Genomic DNA, 27,565 nt, shown 5'->3' on the forward strand with positions numbered 1-27,565 from the left:
GCTTACTCACACAGCTACCTCATTGCGCCTCTTTTTTTCTTTGCGTCATGTGCTGTTTGGGGAGTGTTTTTTGGAAGGGCCATCCTGCGTGACACTGCAGTGCCACTCCTAGATGGGCCAGGTGTTTGTATCGGCCACTAGGGTCGCTTAGCTTACTCACACAGCTACCTCATTGCGCCTCTTTTTTTCTTTGCGTCATGTGCTGTTTGGGGAGTGTTTTTTGGAAGGGCCATCCTGCGTGACACTGCAGTGCCACTCCTAGATGGGCCAGGTGTTTGTGTCGGCCACTAGGGTCGCTTAGCTTACTCACACAGCTACCTCATTGCGCCACTTTTTTTCTTTGCGTCATGTGCTGTTTGGGGAGTGTTTTTTGGAAGGGCCATCCTGCGTGACACTGCAGTGCCACTCCTAGATGGGCCAGGTGTTTGTGTCGGCCACTTGGGTCGCTTAGCTTAGCCATCCAGCGACCTCGGTGCAAATTTTAGGACTAAAAATAATATTGTGAGATGTGAGGTGTTCAGAATAGACTGAAAATGAGTGGAAATTATGGTTATTGAGGTTAATAATACTTTGGGATCAAAATGACCCCCAAATTCTATGATTTAAGCTGTTTTTTAGTGTTTTTTGAAAAAAACACCCGAATCCAAAACACACCCGAATCCGACAAAAAAAATTTGGTGAGGTTTTGCCAAAACGCGTTCGAACCCAAAACACGGCCGCGGAACCGAACCCAAAACCAAAACACAAAACCCGAAAAATTTCCGGTGCTCATCACTAGTTATTTGTGCATACTGTAAATTAAATGTTACATGAGCAGTTCTTTGATGGACCCTAATTTCATTAACAACCCAGATAGGCAGTAGAAACTTGGTCATGACATTATCTATGGGATGGGTAAACCATTGACATAAGGCACAGTATGGGACTGTTTTGTGCTGGGTCAGACTGCAGGATCAATTTCTAAGTTGATGCCTGTACTTGGATATATTGCCATTCCTCCCTGACATAATAGACATGAACAATTCTTTTAATTTTAAAATTGCAACACGTTTGTCTCTGTAACTTGTAACCCTTTTTATTTTTACCACTTCTGTTATTAAGAATTGTACTTCATTTATAAATAAATGATCCTTATTAAGCCGGGATGTACAGTACTCATGGAAAATGTGGTTTTGTAGTTTTAATCGCATTTTCAAATGCACTAACCCTGGCCACCCGCTTACTGATGCGGGGTGTTAACGCCTTACCCTATACAAGCCTATAAGCTTTTTTCCGTATTCCGCCACCCCTGACACCCAGCACCACTCACCGTGGCCCCACCTCACCAGTGTGCTGCCAGTGTCCAAGCGTTCTCCCTTATCCTCCAAAGGAACTGTGGCCCTTTAATTACCTTGGGCGGTGGCAAAAGAGAGGTGTATGGTACAATGGACAGAGAGATAGAATATTTGGTGCATTACATTTGGCTCAGCACTTATTACACTTGGAGGTCTGATTACAGTCCTGACTTCAGACCCTAGTAGGAAACAATCAAGGTGAACCAAATGACTGCCTCTGGTCAAATTTAGAGTGCAAACAACATATATACTTACTAGAGTCCCTGACAAGCACCATCTGCAAAAATACAGTACATTGTAGCAGAGCTATAACTAGACTTTTTGGTGCCCTGTGCCTGGAAGAGAATTGGTGCCCTCTCACACCCCCATTTTTCCATTAGGGACAAAAGGCACATGCCCTTGTGGGGAAGGGGGATGACAAATTTGGACACAAATCCTTTTTATAGTTTATACCACATTCATGACCTTGACTTGAGAGCTTATTGTTATTCAGTTACAATAGCCTTTATTAAATAACACATTTCAATATACTGCCATACCCAGGATTCAAACCAATAACCTGTCGCATTCCAGTAAAACAGCCTACTCATTGAGCACTACTATAGTATTTGTTCCTGTATATAAATTATGAGATTTCTAACTATATGAAGCTACTTGAACTTTGTAAAAAAAAATAATAATAATAATCATTGTAATTGAGCAGTTCTATGTAGTGTGCAGCCACACATCCAATCCCTTGCAGCCATACACTACATAGGTCTGTTCAGTTGCAATGCTGGTCATGTTTTCACAAAGTACAAGGTAAGCTTCAAATAGTTAGAATTTTCTAGCTTTATATGTAAGAGCAGGTAGCTCAATGAATAGAATGTCTTGAAATGTAATAAAGGACAGTGTGGAATTAAGTATTAGTGATGGAAGGGGTGATGTCAAAGTTGAAAAATATTACAGAACACGCAGCACGTATAAAATACACACACATGCCCACTGCGCGTGCACTTGTTCCGCCGTGCATGCACATATCCGCAATATGCGTATGGTCGCTCCCGCGGTCCTGCGCGTGGTGTGGGTATTTACGGCGGAGTTTGTGAACGCATGGAGGGCTATCAAAACATTCCATTTTTAATCCAAATAGTGCACATTGTACACATAGTCCCCCTGCACCACATCAGCAAGTATCAACAGTTTAAATGATTCCAGAACAAAGGGATTCACCTTTGCATGATAGGAGGGGACAGACTAAGGTTATAAGGTGGTGTCTGGTATCCAGCTGTAGGGTATTTTAAGGGTAACAATCCAGCGTTGGTTTGCGGAAGATCGCATGTTCCTGTGGATAGTTATGTGCAGAAGCAGAATATAGATATAAACTGTATTTACTGTATATTATGTATGCAGCGGGAATCCAGAGGAGACCACCCACAAGAGCAGTTGAGAAAGACATCGCCCACCTTTTCAAATCAACCTATGACCTCTCCTGAACTGTAAAGATGCATCCCTGTGTCCAATGGACAAAGGGATTACAGTATCTATTGTATTGCTTTTGGAAGACTTGTATAAATAAAGCCTGCTGCAGCCCGGCCAGACACAAGACTCTCAACGCTATCTACCTGATTAGCGGAGGACTGGACAAGGAGGCGCATGCGAATATTCTCACGTATGTACATTGACTGTAGCCATTTACTCTGATGTATTGTAGTGCATAATTTGTATTGTTAATCCCCTTTCAGAAATATTACTCTGTGGCGTCGGAACCCAGTGATTAACTACAAATCGGTGTTGTGTCCTCTTTTCCCTGCTAGGGTTTAAAGTGTATTACATTGCCTAACTGTATAAGGTTTTAAAGTGTATTAATTAAGTGTGTACGCGCTGCGTGTACTTAGTACCCCCAGCGCGGCGTTTGTACGCAGAGTTCGTACATGGTACGGGACTCGTTACGCAAATAGCGTAAAAGGTACATAGAGTGCATATTAAGTTTAGCGGCCGTAGCGGCTCCATGGTAAAGGTGTGTTTAAAGGTATAGCTTTATGGTTTAAGATAATATCGACATTATCAATTGGGGGCATCATCCGGTTTTTCCACATACCTGCAGCCTAGCAGGTTAAAGCAGCCTTTATCTATCAGCAAAGGGCGGACAGGTAGCCTACGTAAACCTTTTTCTGCCCGCAGGATACACTGGGAAACCCTATTATATTGCTGATTAGATGGCGTCTGCTCTGCATGGTTTGTAGGGATGCTGGTGGGACCCGTAAAGTAAATACGCAAAGCTATTTAAATAGTCTGTGAATTTCTGTTTGGCGCCAAATGCGCACACAACACAAGCGTACACCTGTACTCTGTATACCTGCTCACATTGTTGCCATAAGTACTGATTACTAGATTCATTTAGACCTGTGCGGAGAAATTTGTTGCTATTTAGTTAAAATATAAAATAAATATTAAGGAAGTAAACGTAAAACACAAACACAGTCTGGCCTAGTTAAACAGGTTTATACAGAAAGAAACTGTGTTGTGTTAAGTGAGCGATTATAGGTAATATCGCTTACATTTATAGAAGTGTGGGATTTGTACTATTGCGGACATACGGTTTTTGTGTACACGTGTCTCGGACAAAGGACGGGACTGCGTACGCAACGTAAAGACATACACACGGTTGCGTGTTTATGCAACGTGCATAAGGGTACGACCGCTAAGTACAAATTACACAATAGCATTGTTTAGTTAAGGGGCGGGACAGTAGCCACGCAACATTAGCACAAATTGCTCGGTTTCCAAGATTTCGTTTAAATAAAACCTTTTTTACTGTATTGCCTCTGGTACTAAGGCTGTTTATCTGAATGAAAGATCATTTTCTGTACAGAAAAACCAAAGTGTTTATGAGTGAACGAACGTGAGTGAGCAAACATAATAAAGGTTTTGTGGACCCAGGGAATTCGGGATCCCGCCGAGTGGTACATCAAGTGAGTGGAGACTTGGTGGCGTGAGGCAGCTGACTCATGTTAATATAGATTGAAGTACAAAGGAGCAAGGTAGCAGAGTACCGAGGCCAAGGGGGTCAGCGAGGTTTACCCATTTAGTTTTTTTGATACGCTCCGGCTAAGGTTTCACAGCTTGTGATTCGATTCCAGTGGTCGTACGGCGGATAAGTAACAAGTACCTATACGCTGTGCGATTGGACCGCGCGTTCGTGGGTGCAATATTTAGCGCAACGTGATACCGCGATTTTACGCAAAGCTCGTAAAAAGAGTATCATTAGCGCTGTATATAGCATACGCAAGCGTGATTTGTGTATAATAAAGGTTTAGGGAGTTTTCGCTGGCCTCTCTCAGGAAAACTCCAACGGCCTATATTTACTGGAAAGGGCAAGTTATTCCCAGAAACTTCCAGTAAATAGAGGTTACATAGGGGCCCTAGGTTGGGTACATTGCCTTCGCTATCAACAGTGTATGGTAGTACTGGCCAACGTGGGCGGTGAGTGGGTGAAGAGCGCTCGGAGAACTTTCACCGTTGCCTTATATTGAGTATTTTGTTTTTTTTGTGGGATTAGTCGAAAGGACAATACCTGCAAATATGGGGGCCAGTTGCTCAAGTAAGGGACATTCAACCAGGGTTCAGGTTTACATACCGCGGCCCAGGGGGTCAGCGAGGTTCATAATGTGTGAGAAGTATGGACCACACACAGAGGTTTTGTGCAATGGATGGGAACTATGACTGCGGGAGATAGGGAGCCATTCCCTAAGGTAGGCAGTTTTGAACAAGAGGTATTGCAGAATTTAAGGAGTAGGATATGTCTAATAAAATCCAGAAAACAAAGGATTAGACATACAGATTGTTTAAACTTATGGCAGCAAAAGGGCGATATGCAAGGGAAATTAACATATGCAGCAGGTTCCAAACCTAGCGGGGATGAGAACACAAACACACCATTGTCGACACAGGTCGAAGGGGAACAGAAGGCTACAGTCAATGATACATCCGTAAATGATAGTAATATGAAAGAGCAATGTATTAACCCTAACTTTTGCAAAATGTATCCTGTTTTGTAAGTCTCTCCAAAATTTTAGGTCACAGGGAGATGAAGGATCCAGCCAAATCGCAGCTTTCTTCCAAGCAGTCATTTTGCAGGAAACTCAGGTGGGACCTGTCCAACCAGGTAGAGCAGTAACAGTATTTCCCAATGAAAGAACTGGTGAGGTCACAGCTACCGGTAAGTATGAGACAGTTCATTGCACAGAAACAACAACACCACACAGTAAACAGACTAGGAACGGAATGGTAGAATTACACCCTGTCTTGGAAATAGTAACCCCCAATGGGGGAACCAATAGTCAGGGAATAATCCTCACCAGGAATAATGCAATGTATTGCCCGTGGCCCAGAGATGAGCTGCGGTCAATCATTTCAGAATTCCCCGACCCTCGGAAGCATTTAGCCAGATGTCAAAAGTTTATCAGAGATCTGGGTAATGCGTATGAACCGACAAACCAACATTGGCGGACATTTTTGAAAGCGTGCCTACCCCCTAATATTGACACCCATAAATTCATCACTGATTGTAGATTAGAGTCCGATAGTCGTATGACTGACAAACTCAATCAGGAGAACTTAGAGCAAATTAACAGGCTACTAGAGTTGTATTTCCCCACAACTGTTAAGTGGAGAAGAATTTTCACCATAAAGCAGAGGGAAAATTAAATGGCATCTGAATATTTCCATCGGGCCCTGCAAATAATGGATAGACACATAGGGGTATCGGATGCAGGGAACGATGAGAATTACAGAGAGGTTTCTGTCTCTGTGCTGATGGACGGACTCGATAAGACAGTAAGGGACAGAGTACAAACCTCTTTGCCTGGTTGGAGAGGGGTCACAGTAGCTTGCCTTAGAGAGTGTGCACCATAGGAATATTGCTAGGCGTAGGAAACTGCAAGAGGAGAGGCTGAGGATTGAAAGTATGCAGGCTCTTACACCAAAGTCTCATCAGCCCAAACCCCAAAACCCTAGTAGTAACAAAAGACCGAGAATATGTTACATTTGTAAAAATAAAGGACATTTTGCTAGAGATTGTAAGAGTAGTACAGCACATAGCCAATATAGACCCCTAGACAGAATAAACAAGCCACGTTATTAAACACATAGACGGGATCAAGGGACATATAGTAAGGAATCACGATACAGTATAGAAAAACACAGATTCGGTTAATGGGAAGAACAGAATAAATGCAACTTTACCCTTTTGACTGAATTTACTGGGATTAGGAGGAGGCCTCTAAACTTCTGCTTCTCTCTCTAGCAGAAGTGACCTCTAAGTAACTTAACAGGAGTTTTGTTAGAGATGGTATACATATAGAGTGCTCCCACCCAGGAAGCACAAAATATGTTAGATACCCACGAAGACTAATATTGCATTTCACTGTTTTAGATGCATGTCCATCACAGGTAGAGGAAATTATCTCAAGGATACCGGGTTCCCTATGAACTTAGAATGGACAAGACACTGGATTGATGGCTGGGATAGTCCCAGTAGAGATATAACACACATAGAATATTTTTTTAAGGGGAACAGACCGATTAGGGAATCATTCCCCGTAGTGCCCAATCAAGATGTCAAACTTTGTAAAATCTTCTTTGCCTTTACAAACTTACCTGTTACTAAACCCTGTGATTTGTCTTCAAAGTTTCCTTTTCATTTCTTACATTCACTGACAGGATTACAGTTCAAACGTCACATGCCTACTCGGTCTTTTCAGAGTTCTGCCCAAACCCAGTATATCTCACCAGCATAGGGACACCAGTATCAGTGTGCCTGGTCATGCACAAAGGGTGGAGAATGGGAATACTGGTGAAGGTAGACTGTGCATAGATACCGATATACATGATGGTGTGACAGCCTGATGGTGAACGCAAAGCTGACAAATTTTCTTTTTATTATTTCCCCTCTCTTTTCACTTTCCAAAGATGGTTCACTTCACACAACAGTTAAACACATTGAAATGCAAGATTTATGTTCCCTACAGAAAGGTCACTGACCCTTAAAGAACCCGTGACAAAGAGCAGAGAGTAGAGAACATCGTATCACTGGAGTGTCTGTTCTGGGAAGGTTGAGAGGCAGGACTGTTGAGACGGCACCTGAGCGCGAAGAACAACAAGACCAGAGGCGGTTGTCGCACCAGTTTTCTTTTTTATTATTTTCTCCATCTCCCACTACCCTCCTTCTCTCCTTCCCTTTCTCCCCCTTCTTGTTTCCCTTCTCTTCCCTTAACAAGATGGACTTAACCCAAGAGACTGCATTACGGGTTTTCCTATTGATCCTGTTGTTTACCAGGACAGTCTGTTTCGGTGAGGGTCCCAGAGAGGTCGAGAAAGGATCTGGAATGGGTTCTGATGGCACGGATGGATTTGTAGAATTCCAAGATCAACACATCACTCGAGCAAAAACGAGTATCAGAAAGCGATCTGGTGGTCAGGGAGCTCGGAGGCACTGTGAAGGGTTATTGGCTGAGGAAAATTGCATTTGTAGGAATTGTGAGAACATAGTCGAGGATTGGTGCATCCAGAGATGTCAGTCCAGCCTTAATATCAACATGGACCGTCATCCATTGAGTGATTACCACTCACTAGTGGGTAAGGTCTTAAACCAGACAGAATGCTGGGTGTGCTCACAAGTACCTCAAGGTCAGAGCAAGTCAGGATTAGTACCGTACCCTTTAGCAATAGATGAGGTACTCAAATTACGGGGTAGGAGACTGGTGGACAAGAAATTTAATATTTCTAGGCCCCCTAGTTTGAAGCTCCACCAGTATCATGTAGATAGATCCTTAGTTTGTTTCAACATTTCCAATTACCGAAAACCAGGAAATTGGGAGGTGACAGGGAATAACCAGACCATGACCTTTTCACACAGAGCAGATAGGATACCCATAGACTCTGAACTTGTACGTCAAATAGCCAACAGTGGAAGGTATTTTCGGTATAGGTATACTCGAGGAAGCAAGACCATGTGGGTTGGAGAAGTATCACCAGGGTACTGTGCTCATATCATACAGCCTGATACTTGTACTGAACAGATGGGAGAACTAGGGATTGGGTTTTTCACTTGGAAAGTTTGTAATATGGTAATGTCATATTCTGTCCCATATGTTCTCCCCGATGATGCCTATTTCATATGTGGGAGGAAGGCGTATAAGTGGCTTGCCCCAAACTCAAAGGGATTGTGTTATGTTGGAAGAGTGTTGCCAGAGGTCATGACCATAACCCATGATAAGATGAAAGATGTTCACCACAGTGCTCAGGCTCCTTATACTCATACTCACTATGAACACATCATCAAGAGATACCTCATAGAGAGGACAGAGCACGTAGCCTCTGATTTGATCCACGAATCCACCGGGATTCAATTCCTTCTCGCATTAGACATCACCCGTAATGCCAGAGGAATTATAAATTATAGGTATATCCATGCGCTAGCGAACTTGATAGATAATATCACTGAGATGTATGACGACGCCTTCAGGTATACGGGTAGGGAGTTACAAGCTTACAAGACAGAACTGATCCAGCACAGGATGGTCCTCAATTATATCACAGCCGTGACAGGTGGGTACAGTGTCACTTTGGCAACTCAATTTGGTGTGAAGTGCTGCACGTATATTAGAAACAGCACTGACGACCCCACAGAGATTATCGATCAAAAGATGGATGATATATTGCAGTTGAAGTGGGAGTTCCGGAGGAGACACAACCTTACCCTGACCGCTGTGGGTAATGAGCTGACCGGCTGGGTCTCATGGTTGAACCCACGAAATTGGTTCTCAGGATTAGGAGAGTGGGAAAGTTTCTCCTTTGTATCCTGGGAGTCGTCATAATTATTGGCTTGATATTTAGGTGTGTTCGAATTCTAACGCGGCGCAAGCACGGCACAAATTTGATGAGTTTAAGGAGCGGGGGCATTGTTACAGCAGCAGATTTAATTTACGACCCATCCATAGAGACAGTGTTGTGATAAGGATTGCAAATGAATTCCATGGCCTGTTTCTTTCACCCGTTTTTCCTTTGTCTCCCCCTCTGCCCAGATACACCGATCCGGAAAAGACGTCGACCCTACCCAAGAATGATTATGAAAATGTTATGTGAATGTATTTAAGATATGTGTCTTATCTTCATCTCTACAACCTTCAGTTAATGACACACATAGTCGACAGGTGATATCAACATATACTAGCACTCACATATGTTCCCCCTCCATGCATCATCAACTAAATGTGCACCCCATTTGTTGGAACAAGAAGCCGAAAAGAGCTCGGTAGTGTTTGTTGGCCCACTTACAGACCCTTAAGATGGGATAAGAAGGATTTAATGTATACTTCGCAATACCTCGAAGCTTATCTAGAACAGATACGGCATGATGATACATGCACCACAGACATGGATTCATACATACATGCTTTTTACTATCCCACTAGGTCATACATTTCCCGCCTACAACTCTCCTCCTACCATCCAATCGTTTGTAGATATTGTATTGATATTTTTCTGTTTAGTGATTAGATAGTGGCAGTTATTGTTGACTGCCAAAGGGTGGATTGTCAAAGTCGAAAAATATTACAGAACACGCAGCACGTATAAAATACACACACATGCCCATTGCGCATGCACTTGTTCAGCCGTGCGTGCACATATCCGCAATTTGTGTATGGTCGCTCCCGCGGTCCTGCGCATGGTGTGGGTATTTATGGCGGAGTTTGTGAACGCATGCAGGGCTATCAAAACATTCCATATTTAATCCAAATAGTGCACATTGTACACATAGTCCCCCTGCACCACATCAGCAAGTATCAACAGTTTAAATGATTCCAGAACAAAGGGATTCACCTTTGCATGATAGGAGGGGACAGACTAAGGTTATAAGGTGGTGTCTGGTATCCAGCTGTAGGGTATTTTAAGGGTAACAATCCGAGGTTGGTTTGCGGAAGATCGCATGTTCCTGTGGATAGTTATGTGCAGAAGCAGAATATAGATATAAACTGTATTTACTGTATATTATGTATGCGGCGGGAATCCAGAGGAGACCACCCACAAGAGCAGTTGAGAAAGACATCGCCCACCTTTTCAAATCAACCTATTACCTCTCCTGAACTGTAAAGATGCATCCCTGTGTCCAATGGACAAAGGGATTACAGTATCCATTGTATTGCTTTTGGAAGTATTGTATAAAAAGCCTGCTGCAGCACGGCCAGACACAAGACTCTCAACGCTATCTACCTGATTAGCGGAGGACTGGACAAGGGGGCGCATGCGAATATTCTCACATATGTACATTGACTGTAGCCATTTACTCTGTTGTATTGTAGTGCATAATTTGTATTGTTAACCCCCTTTCAGAAATATTACTCTGTGGTGTCGGAACCCAGTGATTAACTACAAATCGGTGTTGTGTCCTCTTTTCCCTGCTAGGGTTTAAAGTGTATTGCATTGCCTAACTGTATAAGGTTTTAAAGTGTATTAATTAAGTGTGTACGCGCTGCGTGTACTTAGTACCCCCAGCGCGGCGTTTGTACGCAGAGTCCATACACGGTACGGGACTCGTTACGCAAATAGCGTAAAAGGTACATAGAGTGCATATTAAGTTTAGCGGCCGTAGCGGCTCCATGGTAAAGGTGTGTTTAAAGGTAAAGCTTTATGGTTTAAGATAATATCGACATTATCAGTGGGAAAAGGAGATGGGCGGTCAGGAGATGCTGGGCTTCAAAAAGTGGGAAGCATCAAGTTAACATAATTAAAACAGGTAATTGACAAGTGCTACCAACAGCACCCCCTACCCTGCAGCACTATGTGAGGTGGCACACTCGGCACATACCTAATTACAGCCCTGCACTGCATTACAAATGCATGCAGACCTGGAAAGAAGTCAAATAGCTATTTAAATCAGACACAGCTCCTCAATGCCAGTAGCTAATTTCCTCGAAATTACTTTAAACAGTATACAGGATACTTCTGGTTTTTTTTTTCTCTTTTATAAATATGGCTGCATAATACTTTTCTGTACGTTACACAGTTATTAGCAGCTATATTGTTTGACTGCAACCATGCACACTGCTGTAAGTAAACATTTGTATTTGAATTCTTTGAAAATGGCAAAATACATCTATGACATTACAAAGTAATTAGTTTTGAATGCCACACCTTTCAGAGAGAATGTTTTTACAAAGTCAGGTCACATGATAAATGCAATAATATGAAACTGTATTTATCACTGCGGGTTAATTAGCAATATATGATATGCTTGTCAGAGCTAGTTATAAAATGCTTTTTCTTTCCCTTTAACTTTGAATACTTTTGTTAGATTTCCTGGAAGCATTTAGATTTAAGAATTTGAATAGTATTATTGTACTTAGTTTCTTTTCAGAGAGGAATGAAATGAGAACAAGATTAGTCCGGAAATATGAAAAAATAACTGGTTGGCTGGTTTTTCTCATTTAACTTAACATCATTGGGAAAGTCAAACATGTCACAAGACATGGAGCAATAAAATATCAGTTGAGAGGAAAATGTTTTTCTCCCATTAAATATAAATGCAGCAATTCTTATAGCATTATGATTCAAGCTCTTCCCTATATTAAGTGTAGAACTTAGGCCCAGATTTATCAAGCCTTGGAGAGTGATAAATAGCACGCTGATAAAATGCCAACCAATCAGCTCCTAACACAGACTGTAACATGGTTTGGAGCTGATTGGTTGGAACTTAAGCACCGTGCTATTTTGCTTGATAAATGTTGGCCTTAATGAGAAGGCAGTAGATTGTGGGCAAATATTCACACTTAAAGTAAATGGCATGAATACAGAGGAGTCACCTACGTTCTGGACACCCGCTGCGGCGCTGGCAGAAAAGGGGTGTGGCTTCCGAGGAAGTGGGTGTGGCTTCACTGGAGGGGTGGAGCTTCATGTCCCGCCCCTCATTTTTCATCACTTGGGGGTTCGTGATGTGAGGGGTGCCTCCCGCGGAGTGCTGCTTCTGCAGTGCCTGCTCCTACCCAGTGACAGAGGCAGAGTGCTGCACATAATGTAACAGTGCAGTACTCGGCTTCTGTCACTCAGCAGGAGCTGTCATTTTGGTGTCACCCTTCGGCGGGTGACACCTAGTTGCAAGCTGCACACCACTTGTGATGCCACTGCATCAATATTCAAATAGCTCTTTTATTAATTGTTTCTGTTTAGTGAATGACACAAATCCAGCTTCGTCCTGGTAATTTATAGTAAAGACTGTGTTGCTGGAGATGAGTGAGTGCTACTCCAATTGAAGTAGCATGTCTTATACGAATTCACATTGCGTCTAGCAAGAACAGTAAGTGTAAACAAACCGAATCTGAACCAAGTAACTAGAAGGTAGTTTTGCCAAAATCAAAACATGATAACGAATTAAAACTAGAGATGTGCGGCAGGCACTTTTCATGTTTTGTGTTTTGGTTTTGGATCTGAATCCCGGCTCGTGTTTTGGATCTGGATTGGTTTTGCCAAAACCACCATTTTTGGTTTTGACTTTGGTTGTGGTTTTGGATCTGGATGATTTTTGAAAAAACATAAAAAAGCTAAAATCACAAAATTTGGGGGTAATTTTGATCCTACAGTATTATTAACTTCAATAACATTTATTTCCACTCATTTCCAGTCTATTCTGAACACCTCATACCTCACAATATTGTTTTTAGGCCAAAAGATGCACCGAGGTCGCTGGGTGACTAAACTAAGCAACACAAGTGGGCGGCACAAACACCTGGCCCATCTAGGAGTGGCACTGCAGTGGCAGACAGGATGGCAGTTTTAAAAACTACCAAAGAGCACATAATGCAAAGAAAAAAAAGAGGTACACCGAGGTCGCTCGGTGAGTAAGCTAAGCGACACAAGTGGGCGGCACAAACACCTGGCCCATCTAGGAGTGGCACTGCAGTGACAGAAAGGATTGCAGTTTTAAAACAAAAGGCCCCAAAGAGCACATCATGCAAAGAAAAAAAGAGGTACACTGAGGTCGCTGGATGACTAAGCTAAGCAACACAAGTGTGCGTCACAAACACCTGGCCCATCTAGGAGTGGCACTACAGTGGCAGACAGGATGGCAGTTTTAAAAACTAGGCCCCAAACAGCACATACTTGACAATGTACTTCACTTTAATTTAATTGTCACTTGACAATGACTTCTGATGAATGCGCTGCAGGTGACGTATGAGGGAGGATGTTCCTAGGTGGTTAACATCCTTTCCCCTACTTATTATGGATTGATAAAGGCAACACACGGCTTGACACCTGTTCTCCTGATTTGTGGAGAAATAATTCCACGCTGAAGAGGTGGCTTTTTGGGTATTTTGCCCAGGCATGACAATGGGCTTTTTCACACATGGACAACAAATGTCTTCACTGGTGCCCTATTCAAACAAACCACATAACCATCAGAATCCTCATCGTCAACTTCCTCCTCAGCGCCAGCAACACCCATATCCTCATCCCGGTGTACTTCAACAGTGACAACTTCAATTTGAGTATAAGAAATTGGACTGTGAGTGCTCCTTCCAGCAATTGCAGAGGGCATGCAAATGGTGGAAGGAGTCACCTCTTCCCGTCCAGTGTTGGGAAGGTCAGGCATCGCAACCGCCAACACACTTGGACTCTCCTTGGGGATTTGTGATAACATCTTAGAACGCACAGTTCCTTGCTGTGCTTTTGCCAGATGAACTCTTTTCATTTTTCTAGTGGGAGGATGAGGGCTTCCATCATCATGTGAAGCTGAACCACTAGTCATAAACAGAGACCAGGGCCTTAGCCGTTTCTTGCCACTCCATGTTGTAAATGGCATATTGGCAAGTTTACATTTCTCCTCAGACAATTTAAATTTATTTTTTGGGGTCATTTTACTGAACTTTGGCTTTTTGGATTTTACATGCCCTCTACTATAACATTGGGCATTCTCCTTAGCAGATGATGTTGATGGCATTTCATCATCTATGTCATGACTAGTGGCAGCAGCTTCAACGCTAGGAGGAAGTGGTTCTTGATCTTTCCCTATTTTAACCTCCACATTTTTATTCTCTATTATTTTTCTGGAGTTATATAACAATGGCCCTCATTCCGAGTTGTTCGCTCGGTATTTTTCATCGCATCGCAGTGAGAATTCTCTTAGTGCGCATGCGTAATGTTCGCACTGCGCATGCGTCAAGTAACTTTACTAAGAAGAAAGTAATTTTACTCACGGCTTTTTCGTCGCTCCGGAGAACGCATTGTGATTGACAGGAAATGGGTGTTACTGGGCGGATGTACGGCGTTTTAGGGGCGTGTGGCAGGAAACGCTACCGTTTCCGGAAAAAACGCAGGCGTGTCTGGAGAAACGGTGGGAGTGCTTGGGCGAACGCTGGGTGTGTTTATGACGTCAGCCGGGACCGAAAAGCACTGAATTGATCGCACAGGCAGAGTAAGTCTGGAGTTACTCAGAAACTGCTAACTCGGTTTTGATCGCAATATTGCGAATACATCGGTCGCACATTTAAGATGTTTAGATTCACTCCCAGTAGGCGGCGGCTTAGCGTGTGTAACTCTGCTATAATCGCCTTGCGAGCGAACAACTCGGAATGAGGGCCAATATGCGCACAGGAGAGCGTACCCCTACACCACACAGGGCAAACCCTGTAAAATTATTTGGATTAAATATTAATAACCCCTTTATTTGGAGTAAATAATATACAGCACAGGACAGCACCACTGGACTTATAGGTCAGTACCTCTGGAGTTATAGGGCAGTACCGCTGGACTTATATAGCATTACCTCTGGACTTATACAGCAGTACCCCTGGACTTATACAGCAGTACCGCTGGACTGGACTTATACGGCAGCACCACTGGACTTATGGCAGCACCTGACACTACCACTGGAGTGACTGGACTGATGCAGCACAAGACAGCACCACTGGACTGGACTTATACAGAACCACTGGACTTACAGTGTACAGCAGTACTGCTGGACTTATGTTGCAGTACCAATGGACTTTTATGGCAGTACTGCTGGACTTATACAGCTGTACTGCTAGACTTATACGGCAGCACCACTGGACTTATACGGCAGTACCACTGGAGTTATACGGCAGTACCACTGGACTTATACAGCAGTACCCCTGGACTTATACAGCCGTACCCCTGGACTTATACAGCAGTACCCCTGGGCTTATACGGCAGTACTACTGGACTGGACTTATACGGCAGCACCACTGGACTTACGGCAGCACAGGACACCACCACTGGAGTGACTGGACTGATGCAGCACAAGACAGCACCACTGGACTGGACTTATACAGCACCACTGGACTTATACAGCAGTTCCACTGGACTTATATGGCAGTACCGCTGGACTTATATGGCTGTACCACTGGACTTATACGGCTGTATACCCGGACTTATACGACAGTACCCCTGGACTTACACGGCAGTACCCCTGGACTTATATGGCAGCACCACTGGATTGGACTTATACAGCAGGATCACTGGACTTATGGCAGCACAGGACATCACCACTGGGGTGACTAGAATGATGCAGCACAAGACAGCACCACTGGACTGGACTTATACAGCTCAACTGGACTTATTCGGCAGTACAGCTGGACTTATACGGCAGTACCCCTGGACTTATATGGCAGTACCACTGGACTTATACGGCAGTACCCCATGACTTATATGGCAGTACTGCTGGACTTATATGGCAGCACCACTAGACTGGACTTATATGGCAGCACCACTGGATTGGACTTATATGGCAGCACCATTGGACTAGACTTATACGGCAGCACCACTGGACTGGACTTATACAGCAGCACCACTGGACTTACGACAGCACAGGACACCACCACTGGACTTATGGCAGCACAGGACACCACCACTGGACTGATGTAGCACAATACAGTACCAATGGACTGACCTTATATAGCAGCACTGAACTTATGGCAGCACAGGACACCACCACTGGACTAACGGCAGCACAGGGCATCACCACTGGATGGATGAAGCACAAGACAGCACCACTGGGCTAGACATATACTGCAGCACTGGACTTAAGGCAGCACAGAACACCACCACTGGACTTATGGCAGCACAGGACACCACCACTGGAGTTACTGGACTGCTGCAGCACAAGACACCACCACTGGACTAATGCAGCACAAGACAGCACCTCTCGAATGGACTCATACATCACCACTGGACTTATGGCAGCACAGGACACCACCACTGTGACTGGACTGATGCAGCATAAAACACCACCACTGGACTGATGCAGCACAAGACAGCACCACTGCAATGATACAAAAGAGCAGGTCACCACCCTACGCATCACGCCATTTTCCCGCACAGACACTGAGGAGACATGTCCTCTCGCTACACTCTCCAGGACTGGAGTGAAAATGGCGGTGATGCGTAGCTCCTTATATGGTATCCAAAACCCGTGCGAATGCGACAGCGGGATGATGACTTTTTGCCTCGTTCTGGTTTCCGAGTCAGGCGGGAAATCCCGAGACGGACTCGGATCCAGACTCGGAGCATGATGTTCGGGGGGAGTTCGGTTCTCAGGGAACCGAACCCACTCATCTCTAATTAGAACAAAAACAATAACATGTGGGACCATGCAAATCTTTATTTGCATGCGACATCGTCACTGCATCCAACTGTGAATCAGGAATTGTATGGGCTTAAACAGATTTTCTGCTACATGCAAATATCTGCGTCTGGACGGGGCTTTCAAATATAGGCCAAGGATGTTTTTACCATCTGTATGTGCAGGCAGATCTTGAATAAGGTTTAGCTATGCCTGGTATATCTGTATTGTTTTAGTGTTGTCAGAGGTAGGTGAAAATAGGGATGATGATAATCATGTTGATTGACACTTGCACTAACAAACTACTTGTTATTGGCTCTTTGTGAGTGCTCCCCTGTCACTCATTATGCTTCGATGAGTCTGTTTAATCTATTTTATTTGTATATGAAAGGTGGGGAGTTGTCAAACCTTCTAGTAATCATATACCTTGATACTAGTGATGAGCGGGTCCGGTTCCTCAGAAACCGAACCCACCCGAACTTCACCCATTTTACACGGGTCCGAGGCATACTCGGATTCTCCCATATGGCTCGGTTAACCCGAGCGCGCCTGAACGTCATCATCCCGCTGTCGGATTCTCGCGAGATTCGGATTCTATATAAGCAGCCGCGCGTCGCCGCCATTTTCACTCGTGCATTGGAAATGTTAGGAAGAGGACGTGGCTGGCATCCTCTCCGTTTATTGTTGAACTTGATTGTGCTTTATTGCTTAATTGTGGGGAGGACTGGGGAGCAGCTGTATAATATAGGAGGAGTACAGTGCAGAGTTTTGCTGATCAGTGACCACCAGTTTTATCCGTTCTCTGCCTGAAAAAAACGCTCCTTATCTGTGCTCAGTGTGCTGCATATATCTGTGCTCACACTGCTTAATTGTGGGGACTGGGGAGCAGCTGTATTATATAGCAGGAGCACAGTGCAGAGTTTTGCTGACAGTGACCACCAGTATACGTTGTCTGCCTGAAAAACACTCCATATCTGTGCTCAGTGTGCTGCTTTATTGTGGGGACTGGGGACCACCAGTATAATATTATATAGGAGGAGTACAGTGCAGAGTTTTGCTGACCAGTGACCACCAGTATACGTTGTTTGCCTGAAAAACACTCCATATCTGTGCTGCATTGTAGACAGTATATAGTAGGAGTACAGTGCATAATTTTGCTGACCACCAGTATATAATATATAGGAGTACGGTACAGAAGGCCACTGCTGTACCTACCTCTGTGTCGTCAAGAATACTATCCATCCATACCTGTGGTGCATTTCAGTTTTGCACAGTTTGCTGACCACCAGTATATAATATATAGCAGTACGGTACAGTAGGCCACTGCTGTACCTACCTCTGTGTCGTCAAGTATACTATCCATCCATACCTGTGGTGCATTTCAGTTTTGCACAGTTTGCTGACCACCAGTATATAATATATAGCAGTACGGTACAGTAGGCCACTGCTGTACCTACCTCTGTGTCGTCAAGTATACTATCCATCCATACCTGTGGTGCATTTCAGTTTTGCACAGTTTGCTGACCACCAGTATATAATATATAGCAGTACGGTACAGTAGGCCACTGCTGTACCTACCTCTGTGTCGTCAAGTATACTATCCATCCATACCTGTGGTGCATTTCGGTTTTAAACAGCTTGCTGACCACCAGTATATAATGTATATAGCAGTACGGTACAGTAGGCCACTGCTGTACCTACCTCTGTGTCGTCAAGTATACTATCCATCCATACCTGTGGTGCATTTCAGTTTTGCACAGTTTGCTGACCACCAGTATATAATATATAGCAGTACGGTACAGTAGGCCACTGCTGTACCTACCTCTGTGTCGTCAAGTATACTATCCATCCATACCTGTGGTGCATTTCAGTTTTGCACAGTTTGCTGACCACCAGTATATAATATATAGCATTACGGTACAGTAGGCCACTGCTGTACCTACCTCTGTGTCGTCAAGTATACTATCCATCCATACCTGTGGTGCATTTCATTTTTGCACAGTTTGCTGACCACCAGTATATAATATATAGCAGTACGGTACAGTATGCCACTGCTGTACCTACCTATGTGTCGTCAAGTATACTATCCATCCATACCTGTGGTGCATTTCAGTTGTGCGCAGTATATACAGTAGTAGGCCATTGCTATTGATACTGGCATATAATTCCACACATTAAAAAATGGAGAACAAAAATGTGGAGGTTAAAATAGGGAAAGATCAAGATCCACTACCACCTCGTGCTGAAGCTGCTGCCACTAGTCATGGCCGAGACGATGAAATGCCATCAACGTCGTCTGCCAAGGCCGATGCCCAATGTCATAGTAGAGAGCATGTAAAATCCAAAAAACAAAAGTTCAGTAAAATGACCCAAAAATCAAAATTGAAAGTGTCTGAGGAGAAGCGTAAACTTGCCAATATGCCATTTACGACACGGAATGGCAAGGAACGGCTGAGGCCCTGGCCTATGTTCATGGCTAGTGGTTCAGATTCACATGCGGATGGAAGCACTCATCCTCTCACTAGAAAAATGAAAAGACTGAAGCTGGCAAAAGCACAGCAACTAAATGTGCGTTCTTCTCAATCACAAATCCCCAAGGAGAGTCCAATTGTGTCGGTTGCGATGCCTGACCTTCCCAACACTGGACGGGAAGAGCTTGCGCATTCCACCATTTGCACGCCCCCTGCAAGTGCTGGAAGGAGCCCCCGCAGTCCAGTTCCTGATAGTCAAATTGAAGATGTCACTGTTGAAGTACACCAGGATGAGGATATGGGTGTTGCTGGCGCTGGGGAGGAAATTGACAAGGAGGATTCTGATGGTGAGGTGGTTTGTTTAAGTCAGGCACCCGGGGAGACACCTGTTGTCCGTGGGACGAATATGGCCATTGACATGCCTGGTCAAAATACAAAAAAAATCAGCTCTTCGGTGTGGAATTATTTCAACACAAATGCGGACAACAGGTGTGAAGCCGTGTGTTGCCTTTGTCAAGCTGTAATAAGTAGGGGTAAGGACGTTACCCACCTAGGAGCATCCTCCCTTATACGTCACCTGGACCACATTCATCAGAAGTCAGTGACAAGTTCAAAAACTTTGGGTGACAGCGGAAGGAGTCCACTGACAACTAAATCCCTTCCTCTTGTAACCAAGCTCCTGCAAACCACACCACCAACTCCCTCAGTGTCAATTTCCTCCTTACACAGGAAAGCCAATAGTCCTGCAGGCCATGTCACTGGCAAGTCTGACGAGTCCTCTCCTGCCTGGGATTCCTCCGATGCATCCTTGAGTGTAACGCCTACTGCTGCTGGCGCTGCGGTTGTTGCTGCTGGGAGTCGATCGTCATCCCAGAGGGAAAGTCGGAAGACCACTTGTACTACTTCCAGTAAGCAATTGACTGTCCAACAGTCCTTTGCGAGGAAGATGAAATATCACAGCAGTCATCCTGCTGCAAAGCGGATAAATCAGACCTTGGCAGCCTGGGCTGTGAGAAACGTGGTTCCGGTATCCACCGTTAATTCAGAGGCAACTAGAGACTTGATTGAGGTACTGTGTCCCCGGTACCAGATACCATCTAGGTTCCATTTCTCTAGGCAGGCGATACCGAAAATGTACACAGACCTCAGAAAAAGAGTCACCAGTGTCCTAAGAAATGCAGTTGTACCCAATGTCCACTTAACCACGGACATGTGGACAAATGGAGCAGGGCAGACTCAGGACTATATGACTGTGACAGCCCACTGGGTAGATGTATTGCCTCCCGAAGCAAGAACAGCAGCGGCAGCACCAGTAGCAGCATCTCGCAAACGCCAACTCGTTCCTAGGCAGGCTACGCTTTGTATCACCGCTTTCCAGAAGAGGCACACAGCTGACAACCTCTTACGGAAACTGAGGAACATCATCGCAGAATGGCTTACCCCAATTGGACTCTCATGGGGATTTGATTTTGTGACATCGGACAATGCCACCAATATTGTGCGTGCATTACATCTGGGCAAATTCCAGCACGTCCCATGTTTTGCGCATACATTGAATTTGGTGGTGCAGAATTATTTAAAAAACGACAGGGGCGTGCAAGAGATGCTGTCGGTGGCCCGAAGAATTGCAGGCCACTTTCGGCATTCAGCCACCGCGTGCCGAATACTGGAGCACCACCAAACATTCCTGAACCTGCCCTGCCATCATCTGAAGCAAGAGGTGGTAACGAGGTGGAATTCAACCCTCTATATGCTTCAGAGGATGGAGGAGCAGCAAAAGGCCATTCAAGCCTATACATCTGCCCATGATATAGGCAAAGGAGGGGGAATGCACCTGACTCAAGCGCAGTGGAGAATGATTTCAACGTTGTGCAAGGTTCTGCAACCCTTTGAACTTGCCACATGTGAAGTCAGTTCAGACACTGCCAGCCTGAGTCAGGTCATTCCCCTCATCAGGCTTTGCAGAAGAAGCTGGAGACATTGAAGGAGGAGCTAAAACAGAGCGATTCCGCTAGGCATGTGGGACTTGTGGATGGAGCCCTTAATTCGCTTAACCAGGATTCACGGGTGGTCAATCTGTTGAAATCAGAGCACTACATTTTGGCCACCGTGCTCGATCCTAGATTTAAAACCTACGTTGTATCTCTCTTTCCGGCAGACACAAGTCTGCAGAGGTTCAAAGACCTGCTGGTGAGAAAATTGTCAAGTCAAGCGGAACATGACCCGTCAACAGCTCCTCCTTCACATTCTCCCGCAACTGGGGGTGCGAGGAAAAGGCTAAGAATTCCGAGCCCACCCGCTGGCGGTGATGCAGGGCAGTCTGGAGCGAGTGCTGACATCTGGTCTGGACTGTAGGACCTGCCAACGTTTGCTGACATGTCGTCTACTGTCACTGCATATGATTCTCTCACCATTGAACGAATGGTGGAGGATTATATGAGTGACCGCATCCAAGTAGGCACGTCAGACAGTCCATACGTATACTGGCAGGAAAAAGAGGCAGTTTGGAGGCCCTTGCACAAACTGGCTTTATTCTACCTAAGTTGCCCTCCCTGTGTGTACTCCGAAAGAGTGTTTAGTGCAGCCGCTCACCTTGTCAGCAATCGGCGTACGAGGTTACTTCCAGAAAATGTGGAGAAAATGATGTTCATCAAAATGAATTATAATCAATTCCTCCGTGGAGACATTCACCAGCAGCAATTGCCTCCAGAAAGTACACAGGGACCTGAGATGGTGGATTCCAGTGGGGACGAATTAATAATCTGTGAGGAGGGGGATGTACACAGTGAAAGGGGTGAGGAATCGGAGGATGATGATGGGGTCGACATCTTGCCTCTGTAGAGCCAGTTTGTGCAAGGAGAGATTGATTGCTTCTTTTTTTGGTGGGGGCCCAAACCAACCAGTCATTTCAGTCACAGTCGTGTGGCAGGCCCTGTCGCTGAAATGATGGGTTTGTTAAAGTGTGCATGTCCTGTTTATACAACATAAGGGTGGGTGGGAGGGCCCAAGGACAATTCCATCTTACACCTCTTTTTTCTTTCATTTTTCTTTGCATCATGTGCTGTTTGGGGACAATTTCTTTGAAGTGCCATCCTGCCTGACACCGCAGTGCCACTCCTAGATGGGCCAGGTGTTTGTGTCGGCCACTTGTGTCGCTTAGCTTAGTCACACAGCGACCTTGGTGCGCCTCTTTTTTTCTTTGCATCATGTGCTGTTTGGGGACAATTTTTTTGAAGGGCCATCCTGCCTGACACTGCAGTGCCACTCCTAGATGGGCCAGGTATTTGTGTCGGCCACTTGTGTCGCTTAGCTTAGCCATCCAGCGACCTCGGTGCAAATTTTAGGACTAAAAATAATATTGTGAGGTGTGAGGTGTTCAGAATAGACTGAAAATGAGTGTAAATTATGGTTATTGAGGTTAATAATACTATGGGATCAAAATGACCCCCAAATTCTATGATTTAAGCTGTTTTTGAGGGTTTTTTGTAAAAAAAAAACGAATCCAAAACACACCCGAATCCGACAAAAAATTTTCAGGGAGGTTTTGCCAAATAGCGTCCGAATCCAAAACACGGCCGCGGAACCGAATCCAAAACCATAACACAAAACCCGAAAAATGTCCGGTGCACATCACTACTTGATACACAATACTTAACCACTCTAATAGCAATAAAGATAAGGAGACATTGTTATGGCGAAAATAAAACTTGTTTATTAAAAATGATGTATTGTAAGTGAATTTGGTGATCAATTTTGCAATTAGAATCCTATTAACTGGGAACAGACTAAAGCATGAGCAAGCAGGTAAAGGCCCATGATGTGATTCAACAAAAAATCAGCCAGTCAGGGGGGTTATACCACTCTCCCATGTGCAGCATGGTCATTGAAGGAACTGAAACAAGTTCTCCATTGTGAGTAATATCCATGATTAAAATGCAATTAATGTCGCCAAAAGCATCCTCACACTACACTTAACCAAACACAGACCCGGATTTAGACCTCATGGGACCCTAAGCAAGATACGAGTTTTCCCCCTTACTATTTTCTTAAATACACTATAGGATTTAATGTTTGCGGTAGGTAGGGAGTTGACAGGACTGCCTTATTTTACAAGTATATTACAAGTACCTGGGCACAATAACATAATAAATAATAGTTAATCAACAATCATTCTGAAATACTTAATTGAGCTACTAATAATTGGTAAATTAATACTGCATAATTTAATCATCATTATGTAGTAAGTAATAATATATGTATTTTGTTTACAGTACCTGCCTGGACTGTGATCCTCAGTCAGTCTGACTCTGCATCTCCATCCCTCCACACCTCACTGTAATTGTGTTCTGGTAGTGGCAGCTGCTGCTGTGTTGGGGCTGGGCAGCGGGCCCACTGATGTACCTCAGACAGTGGGACACTGGGAGTGTGGGGTGGGTCCGCGTGATATCATGCCATCATTCATGGTCATGCAATGTTCCTCTGGGAGCAGAACGTTTTCTGGAAGGAGCTGGTTGGTTGGTACTTTATCACCGTGCAATTTATCACCAAGGCTTTATAGATCTGGTACCCAACTAGAAGCCAGAGTCTTTAATGGATCATCGGTGGTCCGGATTTCATGGGCCCCAGCCAGGGGCCCCATGGGACACGCCGGGCCCAAGGCACGCGCCTAGGTTGCTTTGAGGTAAATCCACCCCTGACAAAACATGCAACATATTGGCCATGTGCTTTACCACCCCAAACATGAAAACAAAAGGACAACACAAACAATGACTGACAACCATCGCAAACAGAAACTACAGTAAGGTGGGTGAGAAATTCTTCAGACGGAAGAGTACTGGGGCCAGTCACACTCTTCCTATTTTAGCTTATCTAAACCAAACCCAGCAACATTACCCATTGACTAGCCAGGTAACATAACCAAACTCTGCCCAGCCACTTAAATCCATTAATCCCAACCTCCAGTATCTGTGCATCAGTTGAATTATATCTCCACACTAAATAAAATACAAAATAAATAAACATCTAGTGGTCTGCATGCTTCTTGTCATAAAAAAACAAAGTGGTTCTATAAATTTCACTAGTAATTAATATACTATCAACGTTTTAGTTTTATCTAAACTGTTTTCAAGATGAGATAAAAGTGAAATGTTAATAACACAAGGATTACGCCGATTGCCTGTTGTTGTGCCCAGAGTGCCACACCCTGAGAGAATATGTGAGTCCAATTTGTGGTGGCACTTGACTAAGGTGCTTAGACATTGTGAGTGCTGGACCTGTGGATATATATATACTGTATATACAGTGGCCGAAGTGGGCTAGTATGCAATGGTATGGCAAATCGGCACTTCGCCACTGACCCGGTAGTTTTTTTTTTCTAATAGCAGTGTTCAGACGCCGATTAGTGTCCCCCACCCCCAGTCGCCCGGTCAAGAGGAGAGCTGCTGTATTGATGGGACTTGTTAGGAGACAGAGGAGCGGGATACGGCGGGAGCTCTAATCACACTTGCTCCAGCTATCTGTCTTAGCGTCGCGGGCCACTTCGCAAAGACAGATAGCCAGAGCTTTTTGAGTTTTGTGATTAGAGCTCCTGCCATGTTCCGCTTCTCCGTCTCCTCACGAGTCCTATCAACACAGCAGCTCTCGCCCGCGGCTCCTCTGTGAGGCTGCTGCCACCATTAACGGAGGAAGCGATGGTGGCTGGGAGCTATGCTGAACAGTGTCCACGGAGTGAACAACAGCGGCTGGTGATATTTTTGTTTAACTTAGCGAGCAAAAGTGAGTACTTTCACTACTACCCGACCCCCCCTGCTCTGTACCAATGCTCCCATCCTGCCCCCCTGCTCCACACCACTGCACTTGTACTGCCCCCCTGCTCCACACCACTGCTCCCATCCTGCCCCCCCTGCTCCACATCACTGCTCCCGTACTGCCCCCCCTGCTCTGCACCACTGCTCCCATCCTGTCCCCCTGCTCCACACCACTGCTCCCATCTCCCCCCCCGCTCCCATCCTGCCCCATACCACTGCTCCCAACCTGACCCCCCCTGCTCCATACTATTGCTCCCATCCTGCCCCCTCCTGCTCCGCAACCCTGCTCCCATCCTCCCCCCCCCCCCCCCCCTGCTCCGCTTCACTGCTTCCATCCTGCCCCCCCTGCTCCGTAAAGGGGGCCTGGTCTCACGGCATGCCCCTGTATCTCTCTGTATTCGGGCGCTCGAGCAGAGCTCTGGGAGGCTACACTACTCGGCCAGCCGAGGTATCTCTGTATGGCTTGGCCAGCCCATTAAGCCATCGGCCCTTCTGCCATTTTCCTTCTGGCGCCTTGTTAGTAAATGACCTTCACTCTCAGACCTTTATGCGAATTTGCAATAATGGTAAATAAACTAATAAAATATAAAGGTGGAGAAAATTGCTATTATACAATTTCTCTGTTGTTCTCAGTTGTTGCTCTGTCTAACTTCCAAAATGCTGAACACAGAGAGGTTCATAAACTATCAGATGGTGTTATGGATTTATGCTTCCATATTTTGCAGATCATTCCATGAAGAATCAAGATGTTTTAGAAAATGAGTTATAATTATAATTCGTGTTGATTGTACGTTATATTAGTATTATTAAGCAGAGCTTACTCATCACATCTATGTCACGGTATCTCTGTGTGGAATCACACATTTAAATTAAGAGGCTTGACTAATTAAAATATATGAATAGTTTATAGGAACAAGCATATGTCTTAGCATATGGCTGTATAAGTGAATGTACTTTTAACACAAAACTGTTTGCTGATTGAACCAGGGCAATAACATTTCATTGTATTTTGCTGATTGCAAGATTATATTAGCATATTAAGCCGACATGTGCTCAAAATAGATTTGTGTAATTTTATGTTCTTCAGGTCTGAGTTACATGGAGAAACAAAATATGTATGATAATAACTGATCATAATATGGTGGGCTACAATTAGACCTGAACATTTTTTTGCTCACGAAAAATAAAAAAATTTTATCCCAATTTTTTCCCCAGGCTGGTTAATTAGCCCTGTTTTTTCCATCTGAAAAAATTTACATTTTCATATAAAAACTCATCTGTAAAAAGTCTTGGACCTATGTATTTTCACGGCCGCGATCATGGAAAAAATGCCATATTATCAATATTCAGGTAGTGCCGACTTAAGGGCTAATTGGGTAGCCCCACAGGAGCTAATTAGTCACAGTAAATTACCAAGGTTTGTTGGTTAGCATAAGAAAACCAATCTGTAACTACCCAATGGTCGGGAAACTGCGCATGTTCCATTCTGCACATGTGTAGAACAGATCTTGCAAACGCATAGCAGTGATTCAATTGCCTCTGCCTGATTGACAGGCAGAGACATCAACGGGGTAACGGGGAGGGGTGGGGGCAGGGGTGGCTGGTGTTGCCGGAAATGGAAGCGTGTTGCCCTATTTTCAGGGAGTGGTGAGGGCAAGTACTGCATCCTAGATGCAGTTTCCTCGGCCTCCAAAGCCACACTGCTACTGTTTGTCTGAGTAATCTCAGGATTGCATTGCAGTTTAGAGGTCGCAAATGAAGGAAGGAAATGGTATGCACCGCCTACTGCTGCCAGCAGCTTTACAAATGCAATTCTTACTGAAATAGGCCCTAAGTGTACAATACAAAATCTGTATTGTTGATATTTACTGGTGTGCACAATGATTAGAAATATAAATTATAAAAATTACTAAAATATATAATAGAAATTAGATAACTATTAAGATCCACTGATAAATGCTTATAGTGACATAGGATTTTATTCAGAAGTGGACACTAATGGTGTAATCGCTAGTCATTGTACGTAGTTTATTTATTTATTTTATTTATTAACAGTTTCTTATATAGCACAGTGTATTCCATTGCGCTTTACAATTAGAACAACAGTAATAGAACAAACCTGGGTAAAAACAGACAGACAGAGAGGTAGGAAGGCCCTGCTCGCAAGCTTACAATCTATAGGGAAAATAGGCATTGATACACAAGGATAGGCACTATCTGTTGCATATTTGTCCACTGGATTGATAGGTTCTTAATGGGTTGTATGATATGATCACCCAGCAATGTTGGCCAAGGGTCAGGAGGGTGTGAGAGTAAAGAAAGACAAAATATGTGAGG

This window comes from Pseudophryne corroboree, chromosome 3, assembly GCF_028390025.1.
Source record: "Pseudophryne corroboree isolate aPseCor3 chromosome 3, aPseCor3.hap2, whole genome shotgun sequence".
NCBI classification, from domain to species: Eukaryota; Metazoa; Chordata; class Amphibia; order Anura; family Myobatrachidae; genus Pseudophryne; species Pseudophryne corroboree.